The following is a 26011-nucleotide window of genomic DNA, read 5'->3' on the forward strand; positions in this document are numbered from 1 at the left end:
GGCCATGGTCTTATATACACATTGACCAAATGCACCTGTTTAAAAATTCAATTGTGCATGCTGTACAAGCAACACTTAGTGGTAGGTTGGATGGCTGAAATTACAAAGCATTATCAAATTTGATTTGTGAATATCCTTACCTTAAAGTAAAAGCAAGGAAAGTGGGACTTAAAATTTGACTGCAATAGTATTGAAACTTCATTGTGATAAATGAACAAAACAATTAGAAATTACTAACATGAAAGCAGGAAATGCTGGAAACATCTGTAAAGAGAACAGAGATTCAAAATTCAAACATTGATTTGTGTTCTCTTTACAGATGAAGCTGAGTTGCTGAGAGCTCCTCGTGTTTTTCTGATTTTGTTCCAGGGTTCCAGTAACTGCCGTAGTTCAATTATTTTTTACCAAGAGATTACTTTTTTGAAAAAACTTGAAGTAATGCAAATTCTTTCTCATTTGAAAAGGCACAATAAGAATTTTCAATGGGTTATTCACAAGCATTTATCTAAAATAATAGTTGCTCAATAATGCATATTAAAAAAAAAACACAGGTTACAACCTCAAGTGGGGCCTTATTTGCATTTATTGGGTGCTGCCTCCTTGGAACAAATAACTGACCCAGTTCCCAGCCTGTCCCTGGGAAAGCCCTCTGGAAGTAGGAATGCATCAGAGAGCCATCCTTACATGGCACCCTCCTATTTTCCAGACTCTCCCACTTCCAATGCTGTCACCATGGGGCTGAGAAAATGTAGCCTTTTAACTCTGCTTCACTCTCTCTATAGAGGCCATCTGACCTGCTGAGTATTTTCAACATTTTTTATTTTTATTTCAGTTCTTCAGCATTTGCAACATTTTGCTTCTGTAATTAAAAATTGGACATTTGGCTTAACACCCAACACTGAATCAAATAAAAAAAGTGAATGTGAGGAGCAGATGGGTGGGAGCAAGGTCCAGGCAATAAAACATTATCTTTTAATAACTAACTTTTGAAATATTTTTGAAATGTGGGAATCAATCAAGGTCTTTTTCAGGTGCTGGTGGTGACAGTGGGGTTTATATCCCGTCACATTTTGAGATCCACACTCAGTGTCATGCGCCGCCATATGAACACACTCGACCTCTCCCTCCAGCAGCACCGCCGTACTCTTTTTCAAAGCTGCGCGTGCCCTCAGTTTCATTTTATTCTTCGTCTCATCCGGCGCCTCAACAATAAACTTTTTCTCTTTCTTTCAAGTGCTCAGGAACGCAAGTTCCAACAACTCATCGACACCAACACCCATCTAGGACCCTCCACCCCTGCCTGTCCCTCCGTCCCCACCCCATCTTCCAATCCCAGCCCCGGCCGTGTATTCACTATACCCCCTGACCTTCCCCTCTCCGACGCTGAACGTTCAGTGCTCAGCAAAGGACTTAGTTTCATACCCTTACGACCTCACCTCAATGAATTTCGGGCTCGGTATGATGCTGAACTCTTCTTCCGCCGTCTTCGTCTCCGGGCTCACTTCTTTGGGCAGGAGTCCTCTCCCCATTCAATGGACCCTTTCACCCACCTCCAATATTCTCCCTCCACCTGGACCCCTTCCTCTGGATTCTTACCTTCTCTTGATCTTTTCATTGAGAACTGTCGGCGCGACATTAGTCGTCTCAATTTCTCTGCTCCTCCCACCCACTCTAATCTCTCTCTCGCTGAACTTATTGCACTCCATTCTCTCAGGTCCAACCCTGACATTGTCATCAAACCCGCTGACAAGGGTGATGCTGTTGTTGTCTGGCGCACTGACCTCTACCTCGCGGAGGCTGAGTGTCAACTCACAGACACTTCCTCCTACCTCTCCCTGGACCATGACCCCACCACTGAACATCAAGCTATTGTTTCCAGGACTGTCACTGACCTCATCTCCTCTGGGGATCTTCCTCCCACAGCTTCCAACCTGATAGTCGCCCAACCTCGGGTGGCCCGCTTCTACCTCCTACCCAAAATTCACAAACAGAACTGTCCTGGTAGACCGATCGTGTCAGCTTGCTCCTGCCCCACGGAACTCATTTCTCGTTATCTTGACTCCCTTCTCTCTCCTCTTGTCCAGTCCCTTCCCACCTACATCCGTGATTCCTCTGACACCTTACGTCACATCAACAATTTCCAGTTCCCTGGCCCCAACCGCTTCCTCTTCACCATGGACGTCCAATCCCTCTACACCTCCATCCCCCATCAGGATGGTCTGAGGGCCCTTAGCTTCTTCCTCGAACAGAGGCCCGAACAATCCCCATCCACCACTACTCTCCTCCGTCTGGCTGAACTTGTTCTCACACTGAACAATTTCTCCTTCAACTCCTCTCACTTCCTCCAAATAAAAGGTGTGGCTATGGGTACCCACATGGGCCCTAGCTATGCCTGTCTCTTTATGGGGTACGTGGAACATCCTTGTTCCAGTCCTACTCCGGCCCCCTTCCACAACTTTTTCTCCGGTACATCGATGATTACTTCGGTGCTGCTTCATTCTCTCGTCGGGACTTGGAAAAATTTATTAACTTTGCTTCCAATCTCCACCCCTCCATCATTTTCACGTGGTCCATCTCTGACACTTCCCTTCCCTTCCTTGACCTCTCTGTCTCAATCTCTGGTGATAGACTGTCCACCAATATCCATTACAAACCTACCGACTCCCACAGCTACCTCGATTACTGCTCCTCACACCCCGCTTCCTGTAAGGACTCCATCCCTTTCTCTCAGTTCCTTCACCTCCGTCGCATCTGTTCTGATGATGCTACATTCAAAAACAGTTCCTCTGACCTGTCCTCCTTCTTCCTTAATCGAGGTTTTCCACCCACAGTCGTTGACAGGGCCCTCAACAGTGTCTGGCCCATCTCCCGCGCATCCGCCCTCATGCCTTCTCCTCCCTCCCAGAAACATGATAGGGTCTCCCTTGTCCTCACTTATCACCCCACCAGCCTCCGCGTTCAAAGGATCATCCTCCGCCATTTCCGCCAACTCCAGCATGATGCCACCACCAAACACATCTTCCCTTCACCCCTCCTGTCGGCATTCCATAGGGATCGTACCCTCCGGGACAACCTGGTCCATTCCTCCATCACCCCCTACTCCTCAAGCCCCTCCTATGGCACCACACCATGCCCACGCAAAAGATGTAACACCTGCCCCTTCATCTCCTCTCTCCTCACCGTCCAAGGGCCCAAACACTCCTTTCAAGTGAAGCAGCATTTCACTTGCATTTCCCCCAATTTAGTCAACTGCATTCGTTGCTCCCAATGCGGTCTCCTCTACATTGGAGAGACCAAACGTAAACTGGGCGACCACTTTGCAGAACACCTGTGGTCTGTCCGCAAGAATGACCCAAACCTCCCTGTCGCTTGCCATTTTTACACTCCACCCTGCTCTCTTGCCCACATGTCTGTCCTTGGCTTGCTGCATTGTTCCAGTGAAGCCCAACGCAAACTGGAGGAACAACACCTCATCTTCTGACTAGGCAATTTACAGCCTTCTGGACTGAGTATTGAATTCAACAACTTTAGGTCTTGAGCTCCCTCCTCCATCCCCACCCCCTTTCTGTTTCTTCCCCCTTCCTTTTGTTTTTTCCAATAAATTACATAGATTTTTCTTTTCCCACCTATTTCCATTATTTTTAAATATGTTAAAATCTTTTATGCTCCCCCCACCCCCACTAGAGCTATACCTTGAGTGCCCTACCATCTATTCTTAATTAGCACATTTGTTTAGATAATATCACCAACTTCAACACCTATGTGTTCTTTTGTTCTGTTGTCTGTGACATCTTTTGATGATCTACTTCTATCACTTCTAGCTTATATTTCACCCCTTCCTTGGATTCACCTAGTTCTGTTGAAGGGTCATGAGGGCTCGAAACGTCAACTCTTTTCTTCACTGCCGATGCTGCCAGATCTGCTGAGTTTTTTCAGGTAATTCTGTTTTTGTTTTGGGATTTATATCCTTTGCATCCATTTAACCTTAACTGAAGATATTAGTTTAAACTTCAAGTCATCGTTTTAATGAATGAGCTATCTAATCTTGAGCTATTTTCAATGGAACAAACAATCTGATTACAGTACATTTAGAGCAGTGGTTAAGCAATTCAATATTATCATTATGTGTTTTAAAATAAGACAATTAAGGTTATCTTTAAGCTTTGCATTCTTAGTTACGAGGACGAGCCTCACATTAAGACTTTGATTTATGAACTTGAACCAGTGGAAGAGATACTTTAATGTGTGGCTTTGTAAGGGTGAATGAAAAGATAGTACATGGACTGTACTTAGAAACTATGTGGGAACAAAATTGGGCTGCGCAGTTCAGTTAAATTTTATCTGGTGCACAATAATTCTGTCCGAACAGAATCTCTAGGCAGCTACTATGGAGTGTTAGTATTAGATGACCTAAGTACAGTAGTAGAGTGATTATTATGTTACTGAACTAGAGGACTTGTCAACACCTGCACTAATGATCCGAGGACATGAGACTAAATCCCGTCCCCCAACACACTCCCCGCTCCACCCAGCCCCCACCCAGCCACGTCCATGGTAGCTGGGGAATTTAAATTCAGTAAATTAAATAAAACTGGAATAAAATTCTAGTATCTGTGACGGTGATCCTGAAGCTCTGGATTGTTCTACTGCTTCACTGTCTACTAACTACTAATTAGAAGTTTATATTGTCCTTTGTGGAAGGAAAACTACTGCCTTTATCTGACTTAGCATAAATGCTACTCCTGACCCATAGCAATATGGCTGACTCTTAAATGTCCCCTGCAATGGCCTAGCAAACCACTTAGTTGTGTCAAACTGTTATGAAAAGTTTTCATAAGAAAAAAACCAGATGGATCACCCAGAAATGACCTTGGTCCTAATGTGACAAAGAAGCAGTCAAAGTCCTCCTCAATAACATCTAGGGACTTGTGCCAGAATGGGGAGAACTGTACCAAAGACTAGTAAAGCATTGGCTGACATAGTGATATTCACAGAATCATCTTTCAGCAAGGTCAACATTGATTCCAAATGCCATGAATTCTCATAGCATTAAGTCAAACTTGCACAAGAAAACTTTCTGCTGATTACCACTTACCACCCTCCTCCCCGCACACCCTTTCCCCAGTCTGCTTATGAATCTGTGCACCTCCATGTTGAACATCGCTTGGAAGTAGCAGTGAGGGTAGCAAGGGCACAGAGTGTATTCTGGGTGGTGTACCTCCATGTCCACTACCAAGAATGACCACTGTTTACTGAGCTGGCTAAGTCTTGAAGGACACAGCTGCTGGATTAGGCTTGTGACAGTGAGAGAACCAACATGAGGAAAAAACCTAACCAATCTCATCCTCACCAATCTGTCGCATAAGCATCTATCCACTACCATACTGATAGGAGTGACCACCGCATAACTCTTGTGGGGAAGAAGCCTCATCTTCAGATTGAGGCCACCCAGCACTGTGTTATGTGGCACTACCATTGCACTAAATTGGATAGATTCAGAGCAGATCTTGCAACTCAAAACTCAGTATTCAGTGGTCCATGGTGCTGTAGGCTATCAGCAGCAGCAGAATTGTATTCAACCATAATCTATAACATGGCCTGGGATATCCCACAATTTACCATCACCACCAAACCACTGGACCAATCCCAGTTCAATGAGATGTACAGATGAGCATATCAGAAGCAATACCACGCATACCTAAAAATGTGATGCCAACATGGTGAAGCTGCAACACAGGACTAGGTGCATGCTAAAGAGTGGAAGCAGCCACGTGATGGATAGAGCTAAGCAATCCCAAAATCAACAGATCAGATCAAAGTTCTGAAGTCCTGCCACATCCAGTCCTGAACAGTTAGCCAGAGGAGGAGGAGGCACCACAAATAACACCATCCTCAATGACGGTGTAGCCAAGCACGTGAATGTAAAAGCTAAGGCTGAAGCAGTTTCAACCATCTTCAGCCTGAAGTGCCTAGTGCATGATTCACCCTGAGGTCTGCAACATCAGAGAAGCCAAGAAATTTGGTTCACCCCACATGATACCAAAAAACGGCTGAAGGCTCTGGATACAGCAAAGGTCCTAACAACATCCCAACAATTGTACTGAGGCAAGTCCATAACCAAGCTACTCCAGAACAGCTACAACACTGGCTTCTACTGGCAATGTGGAAAAGTCCTGTCCTCAAAAAGCAGGACAAGTCCAATCTGGCCAATTACCACCTCATCAGCCTAATCTTGTTCATCAGAAAAATGACAGAAGATGTCATCCACAGTGATATCAAGTGGCATTAATACAGCAATAAGCTGCTCACAGATGCTCAGTTTGGGTTCCACCAGAGCTATCTGGCTCCTCACCTCATTTCAGCCTTGGTTCAAATATGAACAAAACAGCAGAACTTGAGATGAGGTGAGAGTGACTACCCTGACATCATTACAGTATTTGACTGAGTGTGGCATCATGGAGTCCTAGCCAAATTGAAGTCAATGGGAATCAGGGGGGAAACTCTCCACTGGTTGAAGTCAATGGGAATCAGGGGGAATCACCTCGACTGGTTGAAGTCATACTAAGCACAAAAGAAGGTGACTGTGGCTGTTGGAGACCTATCATCTCAGTCCCATGAGACCACTACAGGATTTCCTTGGGACAGTGTGCTAGGCCCAAATATCTTCAGCTGCTTCATCAATGACCATGATCTCCATGATGCGGTCAGAAGTGGGAATGTTCACTGATGATTGCACCATATTCAGCTCCATTCACAACTCTTCAGATGCTGAAGCAATATGTGTTGGATTTCAGCAAGATCTGAAAAAAATATAAATATAATGACCATTTAAAATATAAAAATAATGACCATTTTGAACAAGACAGAATCTTATCATTTCCCCTTGATATTCAACGGCATTACTATCGCCGAACATCTCACCATCAACATCCATGGGAGTCACCATTGACCAGAAACTTAACTGGACCAGCCATATAAATACTGTGGCTACAAGAGCAGGTCAGAGGCTGAATATCTTGAAGTAACTCTCCTCCTGACTTATAGGAACATAGGACTTAAGAGCACGACTAGACCATTTAGTTCTTTGAGCTTGCTCTGTCATTTGATAAGATTATGACTGATCTGGTTATGATCTCAATGCCACTTCCCTGCTTGCCCCTCGATAATCCTTAATTCCCTTGTCTATCAAATATAAAGTTAACTCAGCCTGAATAAATTCAGTGACCCAGCCTCTACTGCTTTCTAGTGAAGAGAATTTCGCAGACTAATAACGCTCTGAGAGAAAAGAAATTCACCTCATCTCCATTTTAAAATTTAGACCTCTTATTCTTAAATTATGAGCCTTGTTCTAGTTTCCCCCTTAAGAGAAAATGTCCTCCTGGAATCCACCCTATCAAGTCCCCTCAGGACCTTATATGTTTCAATAAGATCACCTCCCATTCTTCTAAACTCCAACCTCTTCAATCTTTCTTCATAAGATAAATCCTTCACCCCACGAATGGGTAGAATAAACCTTTTCTAAACCGCTTCAATGCAATTATATCCTTTTCAAATAAGGAGACCAAAGCTGTACACAGTACTCTAGATGTGGTCCCACCAAAGCTCTGTACAGCTGTTGTAAAACTCCCCAAATTTTATATTCCATTCCCTCCCTAAAACCTGTTCACCATTTCCTTGGCAATCCTGTTATAGAGTTGGTTTTCCAGGTGACTTTTCTTGGTGGACGTATTTAACTTACAAGACAGCAGCAGCAACTACAGAGTGCATCAAACTCTATAACTAAATAACTCTGTCCTAGAGGTTCCCCTGACTGCTAACTCATTGGTTTACAGAGATCATGTGATCTTACTACACAGGATTATTCTTAAAGCTACAATCCTACGTTTATCCAATCCATAATTACTACATTCCTCCCCCTTTAACTTTTCTATACATTTTGTATTTACAAGGATATTTATCTCATGACATTACAATATTTACACAGGTCATGAAATTACAAGTTCAGTCTTTCAGGTGGTTTCCTGATCCGTGTGGAACGTCGTAGCTCCACCACTTCTGATTCTTTTGCAGGAAACACATTCTCTGGAGCTGCATTAACATCAGGTACCTCATTAGGCACAGGCAGTTCAGTGTCTCCCACTCCAACAGAGACATCAGGCATGTCTATCCTTGCTGAGCAACTTCAACAGAAACCACAGGTTCAGCAATGATTACACGTGGAACATCATTTTATTGGGCATCTCCTTTCTTCTTAAATGACCCACATACTTATGGGTGATCTGGCCCTCCACTTGCAAGTGCTACAACATTGGTCCAGCCACAGAGCTTACTTTACCAGGTAACCACTTTGGTCCTCCACCAAAATTCTTTACATATACTGTAAATTGTTGTTCACGACTATGCAAATCATAAGCCGCTTTTTTGTTCCCTTGACTTTTCTCCACCTTCCCCTCCAAATTGGGAAGTCTCAGGCTTAGTCTTGTTCGAAGATGGCACCTCATCAGTAACTCTGCAGCTGTTGCTCCTGTTGTAGTGTGTGTGTGTGTGTGTGTGTGTGTTGGGTGGTGGGGGGGGGGGGCGTTACTCTGTAGTGAAATAGGAAATGAACAAGTCTATTTTCTGATGATTCACCTGTTAACTTTTTCATTTCCACTTTAAAAGTTTATACTGCTCTTTCCACCAGACGATTAGATGACATGTTGCAATGCAGTCTTCACATGGCTGATACCACTGAGGCTGCAAGTCATTGAAACTCAGTGCTCGTAAATGCAGTACCATTATCTGAGATGATTACCTCTGGCAATCCATGGGTGGCGAAGCTTTGGTGTAGTTTTTCTATAGTAGCACCTGACTTGATGACTTTACCTCATAAACATTTAACCACTTGGGATAAGCATCTATAATCAGTAGAAACATGGTTCCAAGAAAAGGACCAACATAATCTATGTGCAATCTCATCCAGGCCACTCGCATGGGTGTAATGGGGCTGCCACCGGCAACTTTTGTAGCTGTTGACATTGCACGCAGTGTTTAACGACCTTGAGATACTCAGATGGGCACTGTGTGACTCTACTAAGAGTGGTTCCCTTACTTGTGAAGGAACTACTACTTGTGCATCCCATAATAGAAAACCATCTTGACTGCTCATCTCGTGTCTTTGGTTGAAAAATGGCTTCAGTTCATCAGAGACTTGTTCCTGGGACCAACCATGTAACACTTGGTCTCTCACTCGAGACAGGACTGGATCATGATTCATCTAGTTTCCTCTCTGCCTGGCACAGGAATCTGGGAAATTCATTATTAATATGAGCTCTTGGGGAATTGGAACATGGTCATTGTTCTCTTGCAAAGGTAGGCGACCTAGGGCATTGGCATTTTTTATAGGAATCCTGGTCTATGTACAAAGGTGTATTTATATGTCACCAACATTAGGTTCTATCTTTGTATTCGTTTAGAAGCTATGGGAGGTATAACCCATTCCTCACTAAACAGACCCAAAGCTGGTTTGTGGTCTGATACTATCGTGAAATGTCACCCACGCACACATTGGTGGAATTTTTTTTACACCAAAAATAATTGACAGATCTTCCTTCTCAATCTGAGAATATCCTTTCTCGGCTGTGGTAAATGTACTGGATACATAGTCCATTGGCCTCTCTGCACATTCGTCCACCTTGTGAGATGGTACCACTCCCCACTCCATAGGGGGACTCATCACAGATTAGCACCAATTTCTTTGTAGGGCCATAATGCACTAACACATTTGAAGAATGCAAGAGCTGTCTTACTTTCATGAAGTCTTCTTCTTGAGGTGACTCCCAAACCCAAATGCTGGTTTTTCTTTAGTCGTGAATGTAGAGGGGCTAGAACCATTGATAAATTTGGTAGAAATCGGCCGTAATAATTTAACATCCCTAAATGTGATTTAAGTTCAGAGATTTTTTCTTTGTTCTTCTCCGCCAATGCTGCCAGACCTGCTGAGTTTTTCCAGGTAATTCTGTTTTTGTTAAGTTCAGAGATGTTCTTAGGTGCAGGTGCCTCTCTGATTGCTTCTCTTCAACTTGATGTAACCGTTGGGCATCTGGTGGCCCAAATAAATGACTTATTTTTCCTGAAATGTGCACTTTTCCATCTTTAGATGCTTTTCTGTTTCTAAAAGTCATTTCAGGACTTCCTCTGGAGTAGCCAAGTGTTCCTTTTCCGTGAATCCAGTTATCAGTACATCGTCCAGGTAGACCACAACTTGAGGTAATACTTGTAGCATGCTCTCCATTGTCCTCTGAAAAATGGCACAGGCCGAGTATACACCAAAGGGAAGGCATGGATATTGATATAACCCTTTGTAGGTATTTATGGTCACAAATTCTTGGGAGGCATTATCAGCTCCAGTTGCTGATGTGCGTGACTCATGTCAAGCTTTGCATACATTGCATACAACTGCTAGTTTGACAGTGAGGTCGTCAATCTTGGGAATGGGGTACTTGACCAGTTTGGCTGCTCTGTTGGCTGTTAGTTTATAGGCCCCACAGATCGGGATCGTCTGGTCTGGTTTAAGGACAGGGACTATGGGTGCTGCCCACTCTGAGAACTGAACCGCTTTTATGACTCCCAACCTCTCTAGCTGGTTCAACTCAGCGTCAACCTTCTACCATTATCACTGGTAGCTGTGCCGACTGTCTATAATAAACAATTACTCTGGTGATACCTTTTACCTGGATTTCTTCTCCTGTGTATGTTTCAACTTGGCAGATGTTTGTTCTAAATTTAATTGTTGAGCACCTTTATTTAAATATCTGAAAGTATGTTCTCCTATTACAGTGGTAGATGCACCTAGGTCTACTTCTATTTTTAAGGGTTTACCATTCACTTGCACTGTGACAATAATTGGTTCTGTTTTCCCAACTGTCACGTTGAATAATGAATAAATGTTAGAATTGGTTGCTTCTGCATCTTCTACACAATATACTTCATTGGACTTCGATTGTTGCTTGGAAGCCTGTTTAAATCTCACTTTGCAATGTTTCAATATGCACCCACTTCTGTGACAAAAATAACACTCCACCTTTTTAAATCACCAATCATTAGAAGTTTGATTGTTTCCACTTCAATAAAAATTAGTTTTTGACTTTGCTGCTGAGCTGTTTCTTCTAAATTGTGGATTAGTGGGTCTGCTCCTCCCTTCGCAGCAGAGTCTTGGCTTTTCACGCCACTTTTAGCTGACTGTCCTCAACCAACTAGAAGAACGGTGCCATTTTGCGCACCTTGAATCGCTTGTGAATCCCTTACAGTGCTTTCCATCGCAAGGGCTATTTCTAACGCTTTCTTAAAATCAAGATCCACTTCAGCAGCAATCTTCGCTGGATAGCATCCTCCTGTACGCTACATGCTAAACAATCTCTGAGCATGTCATTCAAGGTTTCACCGAAATCACAATATTCTGTTTGTTGTTTTAATTTCGCCACATAGGTAGCAGTGGTCTCATTTGGGGCTCTCTTCTGTGAATTGAACCCAAACCTTTGCATTGTTACTGAGGGCTTGGGTTGAAAATGTCCCTTAACGAAGTCTACTAATTTACTGAAGGTCTTTGAATCTGGGGTACTGGGGGTCATCAAGCTTTGAATTAAACTGTAGGTCTTCCACCCAAAAATACTCAGGAGAATTGCTCTCCTATTTTCCTTGCCCATGATTTTGTCGGTATGAAAGTAGAGTGCAAGACATTCTATATATTGAGCCCAGTCATCTGTGGCTGGCTCAAATGGATTGATTATGTCAAACTTGGCATCTCAGATGAGTATATATATCTTCCTCTCTTTGTAATTATCTTAGGTGCTCACAATCGCTGGGCCAGTACCAGATCTGATTTATCCTCATCACCAGTTTATTATAGAGTTGATTTCCCAGGCAACTTTTCTTGGTGGACACATTTTACTAACTTTATTTACAAGGCAGCAGCAGCAACTACATGTGTGCATCAAACTCTATAACTAAAGATTAACTTTCTCCTGGAGGTTCCCACACTGCAAACTCATTGGATCATGTGATCTTACAGCACAGGAATATTCTTAAAGCTATGGTCCTACATTTATCCAACCTATAATAGCTACAAATCCCAATGGCTGAATTCAGATGAATAGGATTGTTGCAGCAGCACCAAGTGTGAACAATTGCCTGTGTCATTTGGCATATTGGTAAAGCAGAAAGAGAAGCATTCAGAGCCCATGCCTTAACAGGTATTAGGGAATATGTGGTCTAACTAATGGTCTTCAAAGGGAAAATTGGAGGCTTCAAGCAAAAAGGTCAAGTTTGTTAAAAAAAATTCTTAGCCCAACCTCCCCCTCCACCAGCCCAACTCCTCCCAGGACATAGCTAAGGGCCGCTGCCAGTAATGCAGCAGTTAGAAATCTAATGCTGATTTGCCAACGAGCAGCCTGGGGCGCTTGAAATATGTTGGCAGTTCACCAGCCTTATTCAAGTACCTCAGGCCTATGTGTCCCAGTGGAGGAAATTATCCAGTTTGATTTCTAGGCCCTCATAACTATTTTTTTTCCAAATGTGTATCTAGTTTTATTTTAAATGATGTTATGGCCCCTGCTTCAATAATTACTTGTGATAAAGCATTCTGTGTTCTAATAATGTCAATGTGAAAAAAAGTCTTCTGTTTTCTCTTTTGTTTTTTCAGTGATGATCCATAAGCCTACGTCCATTTTACCAATTCAACCACCACTGGAAATAATGGCTGACATTTTCTGGTGCCTAGTGGATGTTCTTGAAGGCCAGCAAGGGTATAAAAACTTATGGGGTGGTGTCAGCAAGGACCTCCAAAGTCATCACTCTGGGTCTGCATTTTACCAGCAGCAGATGGCAAATCAAATACGAATGCCATGCAATTCTGCAAAACTGTCCATTGAAAGCTTGTTAAGCTGATTGAAGATTGAGGTCAGGATTTTTAGTATGGCAGGGTGTCACATCCCATCATTTGAAGAGTCAGCAGCGAACATATCCCCACCGACTCTGTCTGCCCAGCAGTGATTTCATGCTCCAACAAGCATTAATTGGCTGCAGGCGAGACTTCCGCCCCTTACTCAGGAGGAAGTCCCACCTTCGAATGCTGTCGACCAATCTGATTGGCCAGCAGCTCTCTCATCCCAGCAGCACCAGAAACTGCAGTGGACAGCACTGAGGTTGCAAGCACTCCTTGGAGTCTAAGTGCTGGGATTCTTGGAAGAGGTAAGTTTTGGGGGTCTTACAGTGTTGGAGTGGCAAATTTTGAGGTAAATTTGGAGGAGCTGTAAGAAAATGTAAGAGCAAAATAAAAGCAAAATACTGCAGATGCTGGAAAGCTGAAACAAAAACAAAAATAGCTGGAAAAACTCAGCAGGTCTGACAGCATCTGTGGCGAGGAATACAGTTAATGTTTTGAATCTGTATGATTCTTTATCAGAACTGAGGATAAATCCTGCTCGACCTGTCCCACCCCTCTCAACCAGCTTATATTTCACCTCATTTCTATCTTTCCTCAGTTCTGATGAATAGTCATACGGACTCGAAATGTTAACTGTGTTCCTCTCCGCAGATGCTGTCAGACCTGCTGAGTTTTTCCAGCTACTTTTGTTTTTGTAAGAAAACGTGTTGGCTATATCATTTCTAAATCTACTATTACATTGTTTTCCTATGTATTAATGATTTGAGTCCTGAAAAATCAGTAAACTGCTTTTTAAGTGAAAAATATTAGTGCCAGTAGGCGGTGAGCATTTTATTTTGAGCAGTGTGGTATTTTGAATCACTAGTCTTTAGCATAGCTAGAATTTCATTAACAGCAGTTTAATTATTTAATTCAAGCCTATTAAAAACATGAATTACTTACTTTTGACTGGGGAATGGTATATAGAGGGACCACTGTTCTTGACTTGTATTAGTAACCTAGACCTGAGTGTACGGGTCACAGTTTCAAAATGGAAGTATTGTGAACTGCAAGAATGATAGTGATAGACTTCAAGTGGATATACACAGGCTGGTGGAATGGGCAAACACATGACAGATGAAATGTAATGTAAGGAAGTGTGAAATGAAATGTTTTGGCCAGAAGAACCAGGGGAGGTGACATAAAATAAAGGGTACAAAATTATATGGAATGCAGGAGCAGTTGGACCTGGGTGTATATGTGAATAAGTTATTGAAGGTTGCAGGGCAAGTTGGGAAAGCAGTTAATAAATTATACTGAATTCTGCTTTTATAAATAGGGGCATCGAGTACAAAAGCAAGTCAATTATGAAACTTCATAAAACATTGGTTCAGCCTCAATAGGAAAGATATGAAGGTTTTAGAAAGGGTGCAGAAAAGATTTACAAGGATGGTTCCGAGGATGACTTCAGTTATGTGGTTAGATTGGTGAAGCTGGAGCTGTACTCTTTGTATAAGTGAGGTTGAGAGGCGATTTGTTAGACGCATTTAAAATCATGAAAGGCCTGGACATAATAAATGGGGAGAAACTGTTCCCATTTACAGAATGTTGAGAACCCTAAGGTGATTAACAAAAGAACCAGAGGCGGCATGAGGAAAAGCTTCTTTATGCAACAAGTGGTTTGGATCTGGAATGCACTGCCTGAGCGTGTGGTGGAGACAAATTGATTTGCGGTTTTCAGAAGGGAACTGGATAATTATCTGAAAAGAAGATTTTACAGGGCTACATGGAAAAGGCAGAGGAGTGGGACTAGCTGATATACTGTTACAAAAAACTGACACAAAGACAGTGTGCTGAATGGCCTCCTTCTGTGCTCTAAGCATTCTCTAATTCTAGTATAGATACGTTCAAGGAACTTGATAAACACATGAGGAAGAGACAAGTTGAAGGTTACCCTGATAGTATGATCAAGACGGGTAGGAGGAGGCTTGTGTGCAACATAAACTTGTGATCCTATCAGCAGCAAATTCAAGGAGGAACTAGCCTGTGATTGGATGAACAGTTTTACAGCACTTTTCAAATATAAGTCAGTTAAGTGTCTAAAAGGTTTGGCAGGACACATTGAGTTGGACAAGCCTACTTTAAATAGAAGGTGCCAGAGTGGTGCTCCAGTGTGCTGCAGCAGCACTATGCCCCTGGATGCAGCTTGATTGACAAGTTGCCGCCATTTTGAACCACCCTTCAAGGAGAGCTTCAGAGTGTCTTTGAAACATTTTCTTTGTCCTCCCCTGGAATATTGATCACTTGAATGTTGAAAAAGCAGGACCTGGCAGGGAAGATGGTTTTCAGCCATCCAGACAGGGGCCAGAATTTTCCGTGCCCACTGGTGGCGGGTGCAATCGGTTTCATGACAGCTTGAAACCAGTTTGCGATCGTCTGCTCAGCACGCTAATGGCGTGCCACGTTCTCTGTCATTGGATGTCGGGAACATCATTGTAATACATCTGCATATCATTATTAGGCTGCCCACTGGAATTGTCCCCCTCCCTGGATTGTCCGCATGTCGGCGTGTTACAACAGCACATAAGCAACGTGCATCTAGCGGGCTGCATTTCGCTCGGGACTTCAAAGTTTGTTTGCCTACCTTGCTTCAGTCAGCACTCACAGTCATCAGTGCCAGGCTTCACAAACAGCATCACATCACATTTAGGGGGGCTCATGGATAGGTCTCTACTTACCAGATCAGCCATATGTGGGTGGCTTTTCAGTTCCTGCTGGTTTGCTTGGCAAGGGGCAGAACTGGCCTTAGGCAAGGGAAGAGGCTGCAGGACGAGGGCTACACCGGGGAAGGAGGGTATCCCAGGGGCACATGTTGATCAGTGCAAGTGGCCTCAAGATGGTGAGGGCTTAGGAGGCAGTCTCCAGAGGAGAAGAGGCCAAATGGACATGAAGGTATGTGTGTGAAAATGGGTGGTGATATCCCTTGAGCTGGCGGTGAGTGAGATACCAGTGAATGTGTGATGGGCTTGAGTGTGTGAGTTTAGAGTGATGAGATGGTTGCTGTACCCTGGCTGCACGGATGAGATCATTTATCCTCTATCTGTATTTGATGGCCAAGCTCTTCTGTGCAGCATTGGCACTGATCACCACTGCCACTGCCTCCCAAGCCTGGTTGGTCACGCTGCTGCCCATCCAGCAGCCAGAGTGGGGGTAGAGAACATCACGACGAGCCTCCACGACATCCTAAAAGCATTCCAGTGACGTGTCATTAAACCAGGCAGCTGCAGTCTTTTTACCTTTTGTTAACCTCTTCCCTGCAGCAGTCGTGGACTAGAAGCACTGAGATGTGTGTGCACGGCTGGAGTTTAAATATGGCGCCCGGCTTGATGGAGCAGTGAGGTGATGGCGTGGCGGGCGAATGAGAGCCCATTCATCATCGAAATGCCATGTTTCCCCAGAATGCATAACTAATGCACAGGGCTTGAGACAATATGGCATAAAAACCCACCATTGTGGCTGACAGGTAAGTCAATAATTGGCCACTTAAGGTCTTCAACTGGGACTAGGGTGGATAGCACGTCTGAGGCCTCGTCCACCCGAGTATAAAATCGCTGTGAGATCCGGGCTAGCGGGAACCCAGTGGGAAGCCTATCCGCGATATTTCACAGTCATCCCCCCGCATACAAACCCACTGGCAGAGGAGTGGTTTTACAGGCCCACTTGAACTTTATGGAATGTGCACGGGGACTATGGGCTGTCAAAAGAGACATGGGGCCTTGTGCTGAGGTCATTGTTGCATTCAGCGATGGTGCCATCAGTTACTTCATCTTCACAGGAAGGCTAGTGCACTGCAGCCAGAGTGATTGGCATTGAGAACAGGAAGTTAAGGTTTCAGGGATTTGTGGTCAAGCCTACATTGTGCCATTTGGCTGCTGGCACATGGATCTGTTGAGAGGGGGCTGCTGGTGGGCTGTGTTGATGAGGCAACTGGCAGACTAGCAGTGCCCACTTGGCATCGTTCACTCAGGAGGTGAGTTCTCCAGTGAGGAGGAGAACCAGAGAAGGAGAGAGGGAGATTGGTGCAGGCTTAAGCATCTGGACAGCAGTAACCTTATGGTCACCTGTAGGGGAAACTTTGGGATGAGGCAATGGCAGAAGGGCGCAGAGGAGTCTGAAGCAGCCAACAGCATGGAGAAAAAGGTACCTTGTGGGCACAGTAGATAAACAGAGCATGAACAGAGCAATGTCACCAAAGACTGCGTCTCTCCTGACAGGCTGTCACAGATTTTTGTGCCATGATGACGGACAAGCTGAGCCCTATTGGTATTGGTGATCACCTGATGCCAGTGCCAGTGAAGGTCACCATGGCCCTTAATTTCTCTGCCTCCCATTCATTCCCCAAGCCCACTGGAGACATGTAAAGCATCTTCTAATCAGACACATATCACTGCATCAGGGCAGTGGCCAAGGTCTTCTTCAGGAGGGCCAGCCAATACATACAGTATCAAACTGATCCGAACAGTCAGTTCAAGAGAGCCAGAGGGTTTGGCACCATTGCAGTTGCAAGATGTGATAGACTACATGCATGTGGCCATCACGGCTCCCACAGGACAGTTGGCAGCCTTCATTAACAGGAAGGGATTTCATTCCCTCAATGTGCAACCAGTCTGTGATCACCATCAGTGGATCCTGCAGATGCATGCTGTTTATCCTGGGAGCAGCCATGATGCCTACAGTGCTCGGCACTCCAAGGTGCCCAAGCTTTTCATTTGCCCTATGCATCTTCAAAGCCGGACTTATGGCAACAAGGGAATCCCACTGAAGAAATGGCTACTGACACCAATCAAGAACCCTAGGAGGGAAGCAGACGAGCAATGGAATGTGAGCCATGTGGCAACCAGAGCCACCACTGAGCAGACCATTGGGGTCTTGAAGATGAGATTCAGGTACCTGGATCATTCAGGTGGGGCATTTCAAAAAGCCCCAGCAAGCGTCTCCTGGATCTTGGTGGTCTGCTATGCCCTGCAAAACCTGGTGCTGCAAAGTGGTGAGGCCCTGGCCAATGAGGATTTGTTGGAGCATGAGGCCTCCACAGACGAGGAGGGTGATGAGGATGATGGCCAGCCGTAGCATCCAAAAAGATACGAGGGAGGCTGGGGAAGCACTCATACATACATGATTCAGCGGACTCTTCCCACATCATCCATTCAACCAAATAAAGGTCCCACATCAAACATCCACTGCTGCCCTTAACCTTGGTTGCAACTCCCTCCAGTCTCCCTCACTCACTGGAAACTGGTGCTTCTGGAAGATCAAAAAGATAACCAGACATGCCATGGTCTCTCCCAATAGCCCTTGGGGTGAACCATTAGAGGGCCTCCATAAATAGGTGAAAATATGGAGAAAACAAATCACACATTTCTTACAAATATAAGCGAAGAAGTAATGTCTTAACTATATATTCATCCATGAAGCTCAAGTGCATCTAGTGAGCCTTCTTCATTCTTTTGTATGTGCTCTGATGTAGTTCTCCCCCTTTGCTGCTAGCTATGGTGGAGGCGTGCTGCTGACCTTGCTGCACCCCATGACCTGCACATCACCTTGGTGACCAACCTCTGGCTGCCTGATGCCTGGAGGGTCCCAGCAATCTAAAGGCCTCCTGCACAGGTACAGGGACCTCCTAAGCTATCATGACAACTTGAATAGCTGATGTTAGTAGCAGAGGGGTCAGGAACCACTGTTCACACTGAGAGCAGCCTTAGAGGAGTTCCCAGAAACAGAAGGCAGCAGCTCTTCCTCCCCTGCAAGGCACACTTGTACCTCCCTGCTCATCTGAGATGGACAAGCAGCTGGGCAGATACCAGGTGCCTCCACTTTTTTTTAATTCATTCATGGGATGTGGGCTTCGCTGGCTGGGACAGCATTTATTGCCCATTCCTACTTGCCCTTGAGAGGGTGGTGGTGAGCTGCCTTCTTGAACCACTGCAGTCCATGTAGCGTAAGGACACCCACAGTGCTCTTAGGGAGGAAGTGGCTGCTGTACCCTTGAGTTCACAGTTAAGGTGATGGAATGCAGGTCTGTGTGATTCTCTGACACCCTCTGACTGGTCTGCTTGATGTGGCTAGCCATGAGTGTCATCAATCTCTCAATGGAGGAGGCCACGCAAGCAGACTAGAGGGAGATCACAGCACTCATGGGCTGGATTGACTCCTCCATTGTCTGAGTAAAGGTATGGATACCCTCTAGAAACTCTTCCAGATCTTCACACATCTCATGCAGAACTTGCAGCATCTGCCACTACATACGACTCCAAAAGCATGTCAGCAGCCTGGGTTCAGTATGGGCTTGAGCACATACCTTCAGGTGTCAGTGGCCTCAGCTGTCCCAGCCTCCCATAGCTGGTCAGGTGTGTATGTGGTGCCTGTATCAGTTTGTGAACCTGAATTGACACAGGTCAAGCATAACCACTGAGGTGACTATCTGCATTGGTGGAGCATACAGGGGAATAATGTGCCAGTACACACTCTGAGGTCCCCTCCTCCTCCTCAAAGGCTGATGGCTCTCCCCTTGAAACAGCAGCTCATGGCTTGACCTGTGTGAGAGAACAGAAAGATCAAAGGGTTTTGCCTTTCCAAACATGAGCCTCCAGAATTGGCTGATGTTCAGGTCGATGCATTGCAGTGTTGGGGGGAGGGGGGTGGGCACAGGAACATCATCCCACCTGCTCACCTGAGTCTTCCCTCGTGGCCCAACATGAAACCTCATGCGCCCCCTTGTGACCACACTCATCATACGCGATGGAGTGGCCGCCATGCTGCTCTGCCAGCTGAAGAGCTCTCGCTTCCTTTGGTATCAGGGTGGTGAGAAGTCGGACCTTGCCGCCAGTCCAGGCCTTTCCCTTAGCATTTTAGGCCCTCCTGTGTGAGGATAGGAGAGGAATGTTCGTTGTCCCTCAAGAACAGGCACAATGCCTAAGCACCCAGAACTCTAGCTTCTGACTCTGTGGCCACTGGCATATGCATAGCATTGCACTCGAGAGTGACTTTTAAAAAATGTATTCTTTCACAGGATGTGGGCGTCGCTGGCAAGGCCAGCAAATGTTACCCACTCCTATTTGCCCTTGAACTGAGGGGCTTGCCAGGCCATTTCAGAGGGCATTTAAGTGTCAACCATATAGCTGTCAGTCTGGAGTCACATGTAGGCCAGACCAGGTAAGGATGGCAGATTTCTGTCCCCAAAGGACATGAGTGAATCAGTTGGGTTTTAATGACAATCAAAAATGGTTTCATGGTCATCATTGCTGAGATTAGCTTTTAAATTCCAGATTATTAATTGAATTTAAATTGCACCAGCTACCATGGTGGGATTTGAATCCTTGCTCCCAAAACACTAGCCTGGGCCTCTGGATTACTAGGCCTTGCAAGGTCCATCAGTGCCAGGCTCTTGCACCTTAACCAGCAGCATCCATTTCTTTCTGAGGGGATGATGCAGCCTTAAGCCACTTCCACCAACTTGGTGGACTCTCCTTCCCCAGCAGCAACACCCTTACACCATTTGCTGACCCTTAAGTGAGCTGAGGCGTGTTACAGAGCAGAAACGGTCGTTGACCTGCTTGTGGCACTACAGCCGGGTTCACCAGGTGACCCCAAGTCTGCTGACCTCCTCTGTGGCCTCTATCCAGGTTTGCTTGTTTAGGCTGGGAGGTCTGCTCCTTCAGGCCCTGGGCAAGAGGACACCTGCCTTTCCTGAGTCGCCTGGAGGGGAACATTCAGAGAGTCATCACCAAACTGTAGGGCCATATCAGTTCTTCCTTTGGACATGTCGACAAGCGCCTTGTTCCTCAGGCCTTCACTATGCCTACCATGCTGACCTCTTGATCTTCTCCAATGGCAGGGATGCACTGCCAAGTGTTGGAAATCTTGAAGAGAAAGTCTGAAGCAGTTGTATAAGGATGCCTGAAGCAGTATTCCGGCACTGATGACCCTTTAAAGATGGCACCAACACATCCACAAAGGTCAGTGGACAATGCGGCAGCCATCTTAGTTCCCAACGCCAGCTGATGACGGATTGGCCACTCCCTGCCTGCTGGCGCTTAATTGACCAGCCGTGTGAGATCGTCTGAGAACGGGAATGGAGGGGAGCGCCACTGTACCCGCTTCAGACCCCCTCTTCACCTCCTCGCCAAGTGACAGAACATTCTGGACCATCTTTCACCATTCACTGCTTTAAGACTGATATTTTAGTGGCTGTTTCCAAGCAATAGGTAAACAACTGTGCTCATGTGATTGTTTGAAAGTCACACTTCATCCCTTGGTTCTGGGCATTCTCCACTCCCCAGCCCCCCACCTCCACCTCCACCGACCCCTCGCCAGGGCTGGAAAAGGGAGAGGCTTGTACACATCAGCAATAGGGAAACCTCATGACAGATAGATTGAACCTTCAGTCTGCCCACAGCTTAAAACTACGGTAATTATCTTTTTCCTGAAGGCAATATTTATATTTGTTGTTGAGATGTTGTTGCCTCTGAGGCGCTGGTAAAGCCAACTACTCAAATCAGTCTTGATCTAGAAGTCTCTAGACAGTGGCGGATTTACCGTGAAATAAACCGTGCGGTGGCATGAGGCCCCCAAATGACAGGGTGCCCCAAATCCGACAAATGTCTGAATTTAATAAGCTTGCAAGTCGCAAAGCGGTCCAGGCTTTCTGCGTTTCTGCAAAATGTGCTCTAAACATGCTTTTCTTGAAGTAGACGGGCAAAGAATTTTGCTTCACCATTTTTTTCACTGTCTCCGCAAAAGCATAACAGCCACTAAGGGAAATCATCATTTGCAAATCCGAATCTGTCTGCTTGACCAATTAGAATTATCCAATTGAGCAAAAGGACCCCCCCCCACCTCAACACTCTGCAACAATTGCCACTAGTATGGAACGGTTCAGAATCCTGTTTTGACAGAGCCTGATAAAAAGCAGGATTAACTGCGTTACACCTAATTGGGTGGTCCACACCCATGGCTACACCCCTGCTCTTTCAAACATTTTTAATGTGCCTAAAATCCAAGGTCAGTTTTTTAGCAATAACGAAGCAACACTATGAGTCTGGCGGTCAAAAATACAAAAGAATGAAGGCGAGGCAAGAAGCCAATTCTGTGTTATCAGCTCAGTTTGAGAAGGATTGTTCTTATTGGAGGAAAGTGCTGAGACATGCTGTAGTCATGGTCAAACTTCTGTGTCCTTTGGGACTACATCTAAGAAGACATGATGAGTCATCATTGTCAAATCAAAAAGGTAATTTTTTAACCTGCCTTGAGTATCTTAAAGCATTTGAAAAATTATCAGTATTGTGGCTCAGGGAAGACCAGCTTTTTAATGTACCAAACCCACAGTGAAGTCATCACTATAATGGCAGAGCGGCTCAAAAACCAATTCATTGATGAAGTAAAGGATGCCAAGTACCATTCCATAATAGTCGATTCAATACCAGATGTGAGTCATGTAGACCAATTAACATTAATTTTAAGATAAGTGTCCAGCAATAGTGAAGTTGTAAAGTGATTTCTTTGTTTTGCCTCGCTTAAATCTCACACTTCTGAATGTCTAGAGACAACTGTTTTAGAAATCGTTGCAGATTTAGGTTTGGACATCAAAAACTGTCATGGGCAGGTCTTTGATAATGTCGCAAATATGGCAAGAAAATATTCAGGTCTACAGGCAAGACTGAACAATGCAAGCCCCTCTGCTTTATTCATATCATGTTCCAGCCATTCTTTAAATTTAATCTGCAACACTGCAGCTGAATCTTGTGAGGGAGCTACACAGATTTTTGACTTCGTTCAAAACGTGTATACCTTTTCTTTTTGGTTTCCACGCATCGGTCTACAATCATGATCTACAATCATGCTTGGAGCAGGCAATTTAAAAACATTTGACAGTCAAAAGAATTTGTGACACCAGGTGGTCTGCTCTTGCAGATGCTGTTTTGGCTTTGAAAATGAGCTATGTTGATGTAAAGAAAACCTTATTAGTCATAGCCACATCGAATTCTGAAAAACCACACGTGAAAACTGAAGCAAAATTCTTAGCAGAAAAGTGAAAAGTACAAAAAGATGTTTTTATTCCTTTGTGGAATCATTTACTTCAAAGAATTAATGCCGTCAGCAAACTGCTGAAAAAGGTTGATACAAATTTATCGAATGATGCACAATTGTTAGCCTCAGTTAAAAGTTTTGTCGTGGAAGTTCAAGATGACTATCGCTTGGTGGAAACAGAGACATTAACATTAAAAAGAAATATAGATACCTCTGATATATCTGATGAGAAGTGTAAAAAAAGCAGGAGGTTATTTTTCGATGAAACTAAAGACAATTAAATAAATTTAAAAGGGAAAAAGAAGATCATCATTGAGATTGTCAGTGTTATTTGTGACACAATAACAGTGCATTTGCAGAGTAGAGGTGAATCTCTAAAGAAAACTGATGAGTTATTTTGTGTGTTTTTTGACAGCAGTATGGATGAAAATGCTCGAAGCCACTGCAGGAAAACATTAAGTGAATTCCACCGAGAGGACATAGAGGCAAATCTTTTTGAAGATGAAGCAAAGCATTTCATTCATTTTATCAAAAACGATGGGGTTCGTGCTTCAAGATCACTAATTGATTTGTATAGTCTTGTATGTGACGTTTTGCAGGCAACCTTTCCAAATGCAGAAACCATTCTGAAAATATTTTTAATAATACCTGTCACAAATGCTCCTGGTGAGCGTTCTTTCTCTGTATTGAAATGAGTTTAAATTATTTGCTAAATACATGAGTCAGGGAAATTTGACAAGTTTGGCAATTTTGACAACTGAAAGTGCCTCTTTACAAAATATTACTTGCAATGACTTAATTGGCAATTTGATAAAGAAAAGGTGTAGGACAAAAGCTATTTGAATAAATATTACTTTTTTAAATTGAATAAGTTTCTTCAGAGTAAGTTAATTTTTATTTTTCCATTCATGCGTCATCTATTCTTTTTTACTTTTGCACATTTTTCATGTTGGCATAATGCTTTCACCTAGATCAGAAGTTTTCAAACTATGATCTGAGAACTCCATTCAGGTGGACTGGGGAAAAGTTGTTAGTTTTTTTTGATATCTAAGACACTTCACAATAGTTAACTAATGGTATAAACAAAGTTTGGAAGGATCATTAAGTGGTCTGCCGAGACGCTCAGCAATTTTCAAATGATCTGTGAAACAAAAGCTACACTACCAAAACAATCCAGGTACCTCACTTTATTTTCATTTACTTCCTATCACTTATAATATAGGAGGAAGATGAAGAAAAAAAATGAAAAATGGGAGTTGGGGCCAGGTAGATAAGGGAGAAAGTTCTTTTCCTTGGCTGGGTCCTGAGGTGGTGGTAGTGGTTGTAGGGGGCTCGAAAATGAAGCTGCACACAGGGCTCCGCTAACTCTAAATCTGCCACTGCCTCTAGAAGCAGCCACACTTCAATAGTATCATTGTTCCACTGCAAAAGTTAGTGTGACTAGCATGGCAACGCCATAGGATATCTGGGATCTAAAGAATTCTCAAATGTTTCCACCATTCTGGCTGAGGGGTAAACCACAATGAGATCAGGCAATGAGGAACTGCGTATCTTTTTTCCACAGTTTGGATTTTAGAAGCTGAGTCTGTGCAGCAGAACAGAATGAAGGGGAGAAACTGATTTTTGACCATGTACAGAAGTTACATCTGGTATTAACACTAGTGCGGCTCGGTCACAGGCATGTCTTGCATTACATTCGCTGATGAATTTGGTAGTTTTTAGTGTCTATTTGTGGTGCGTCACCACCCATTAGGGACAGGCCACATGACATTGAATAAATAGCACCTCTGCGCTGACTGGATGATCTGGAAGTGTCACATGGCGTAGCAGGTTGTGGATAAACTGACAACTTTGGATCTCTCTGACTTCTTGCTTGGAGGAAATCTGAAAAATCATGGTCCCTAAAAGATAGTGGTGGGGGCAGGGGTTGGTGGGGTGTGAACGGAAGGTGGGGAGGGTGGTGAGGGTGGTGGAAAGGAAAATGCTTATAAAGAAGATCTGCTGGTCTATTGGATCAGGGCATGTTGGTGTACACATTGTACTATGAAATGACAGGATGTTGGTTTATGCCCACAATTCCCCACATGGCAACATTTCTGGCCCCAGCTGGGCCATTAGGGCTAGGCGCCAAGTGCAGGATAACCAGTTTACCACAGGGAGGGAAGGGTACAAACTCAGCAGCCAATTTACCCCACACCACTCCCGTGCAGCAGTCAATTAAAGATCAGCTTTATTGCAGGTAACCTGTCTGTTTTTTTCAGGCAGGGGATCATGTGTGGCATTGGGGAAAGAAAACAACAGAAACAGATAATAAAACCATTTTTTTTTAAGAAAAGCAGAAATCACAGGGCCAAAAGTAAAATAGATGTATAAAAAAACATGGAATGCACGCGAAAAAAAAATGAGTTGGAAGGACAGAAGCACCATAAACTTACCACAACTGGCTAGCAAGCCACAGTTTGTGGATAAAGACAAGCGCCTGTTTTCTACGTGAAGCAATTATAGGGAATTAGGAAACTACTGTGCGGATTACAAATAACTTCAGTGCAGTCTGGCTCTGCTCCAGAGAGAAATAATAGCCAGTTCCAGCTGCATTTACATCACTCTTTAAATTCTGTTCATTCCAAATCTACAACTGTTCCAAATCAAAACACAAATGTCTAAACTTTGCAAATTACTTTGATATCAACTTGGATTTAAATCCTGCTACTTGACAGATTAAACTCAACTCTGATGTAAATGGATTTAACTCTGACGGCTGTTAACAGTCTAATCTGAGTTGCTGCTCACCTATTCCCATGTTTCCCTGACATGCATATCAGATTTGACACCTGATATCCTCCATTGTGTGTCCTTGTTTAAGGCGAAAGTAATTCCGACAGTTTGATTTTATTAGATTCAATTGGGACAACTAAATTCAAAACTGGACCCAATTGAAATAATGCATAAGGACACAAATTGCAGCCAAAAAGAAGGCACATTACCAGCCAAAACAAGGTGAGATGACAGCAGAAACTGACATCT

General features: G+C 44.1%; 1 protein-coding gene across 1 annotated transcript in view; it reads left to right on the forward strand.

Annotated features, from left to right (window-relative positions):
• tfap2b (transcription factor AP-2 beta) overlaps window positions 1–23510 on the forward strand; it is a 72119-nt gene extending 48609 nt beyond the window's left edge. The window contains exon 8 of the mRNA XM_041188789.1: window positions 23403–23510. The gene's annotated coding sequence lies outside the window, so the exon portion shown is untranslated. The remainder of the gene's footprint in view (window positions 1–23402) is intronic.
• Window positions 23511–26011: the final 2501 nt, after the last annotated feature.

This window comes from Carcharodon carcharias, chromosome 5 (assembly GCF_017639515.1).
Source record: "Carcharodon carcharias isolate sCarCar2 chromosome 5, sCarCar2.pri, whole genome shotgun sequence".
NCBI lineage: Eukaryota > Metazoa > Chordata > Chondrichthyes > Lamniformes > Lamnidae > Carcharodon > Carcharodon carcharias.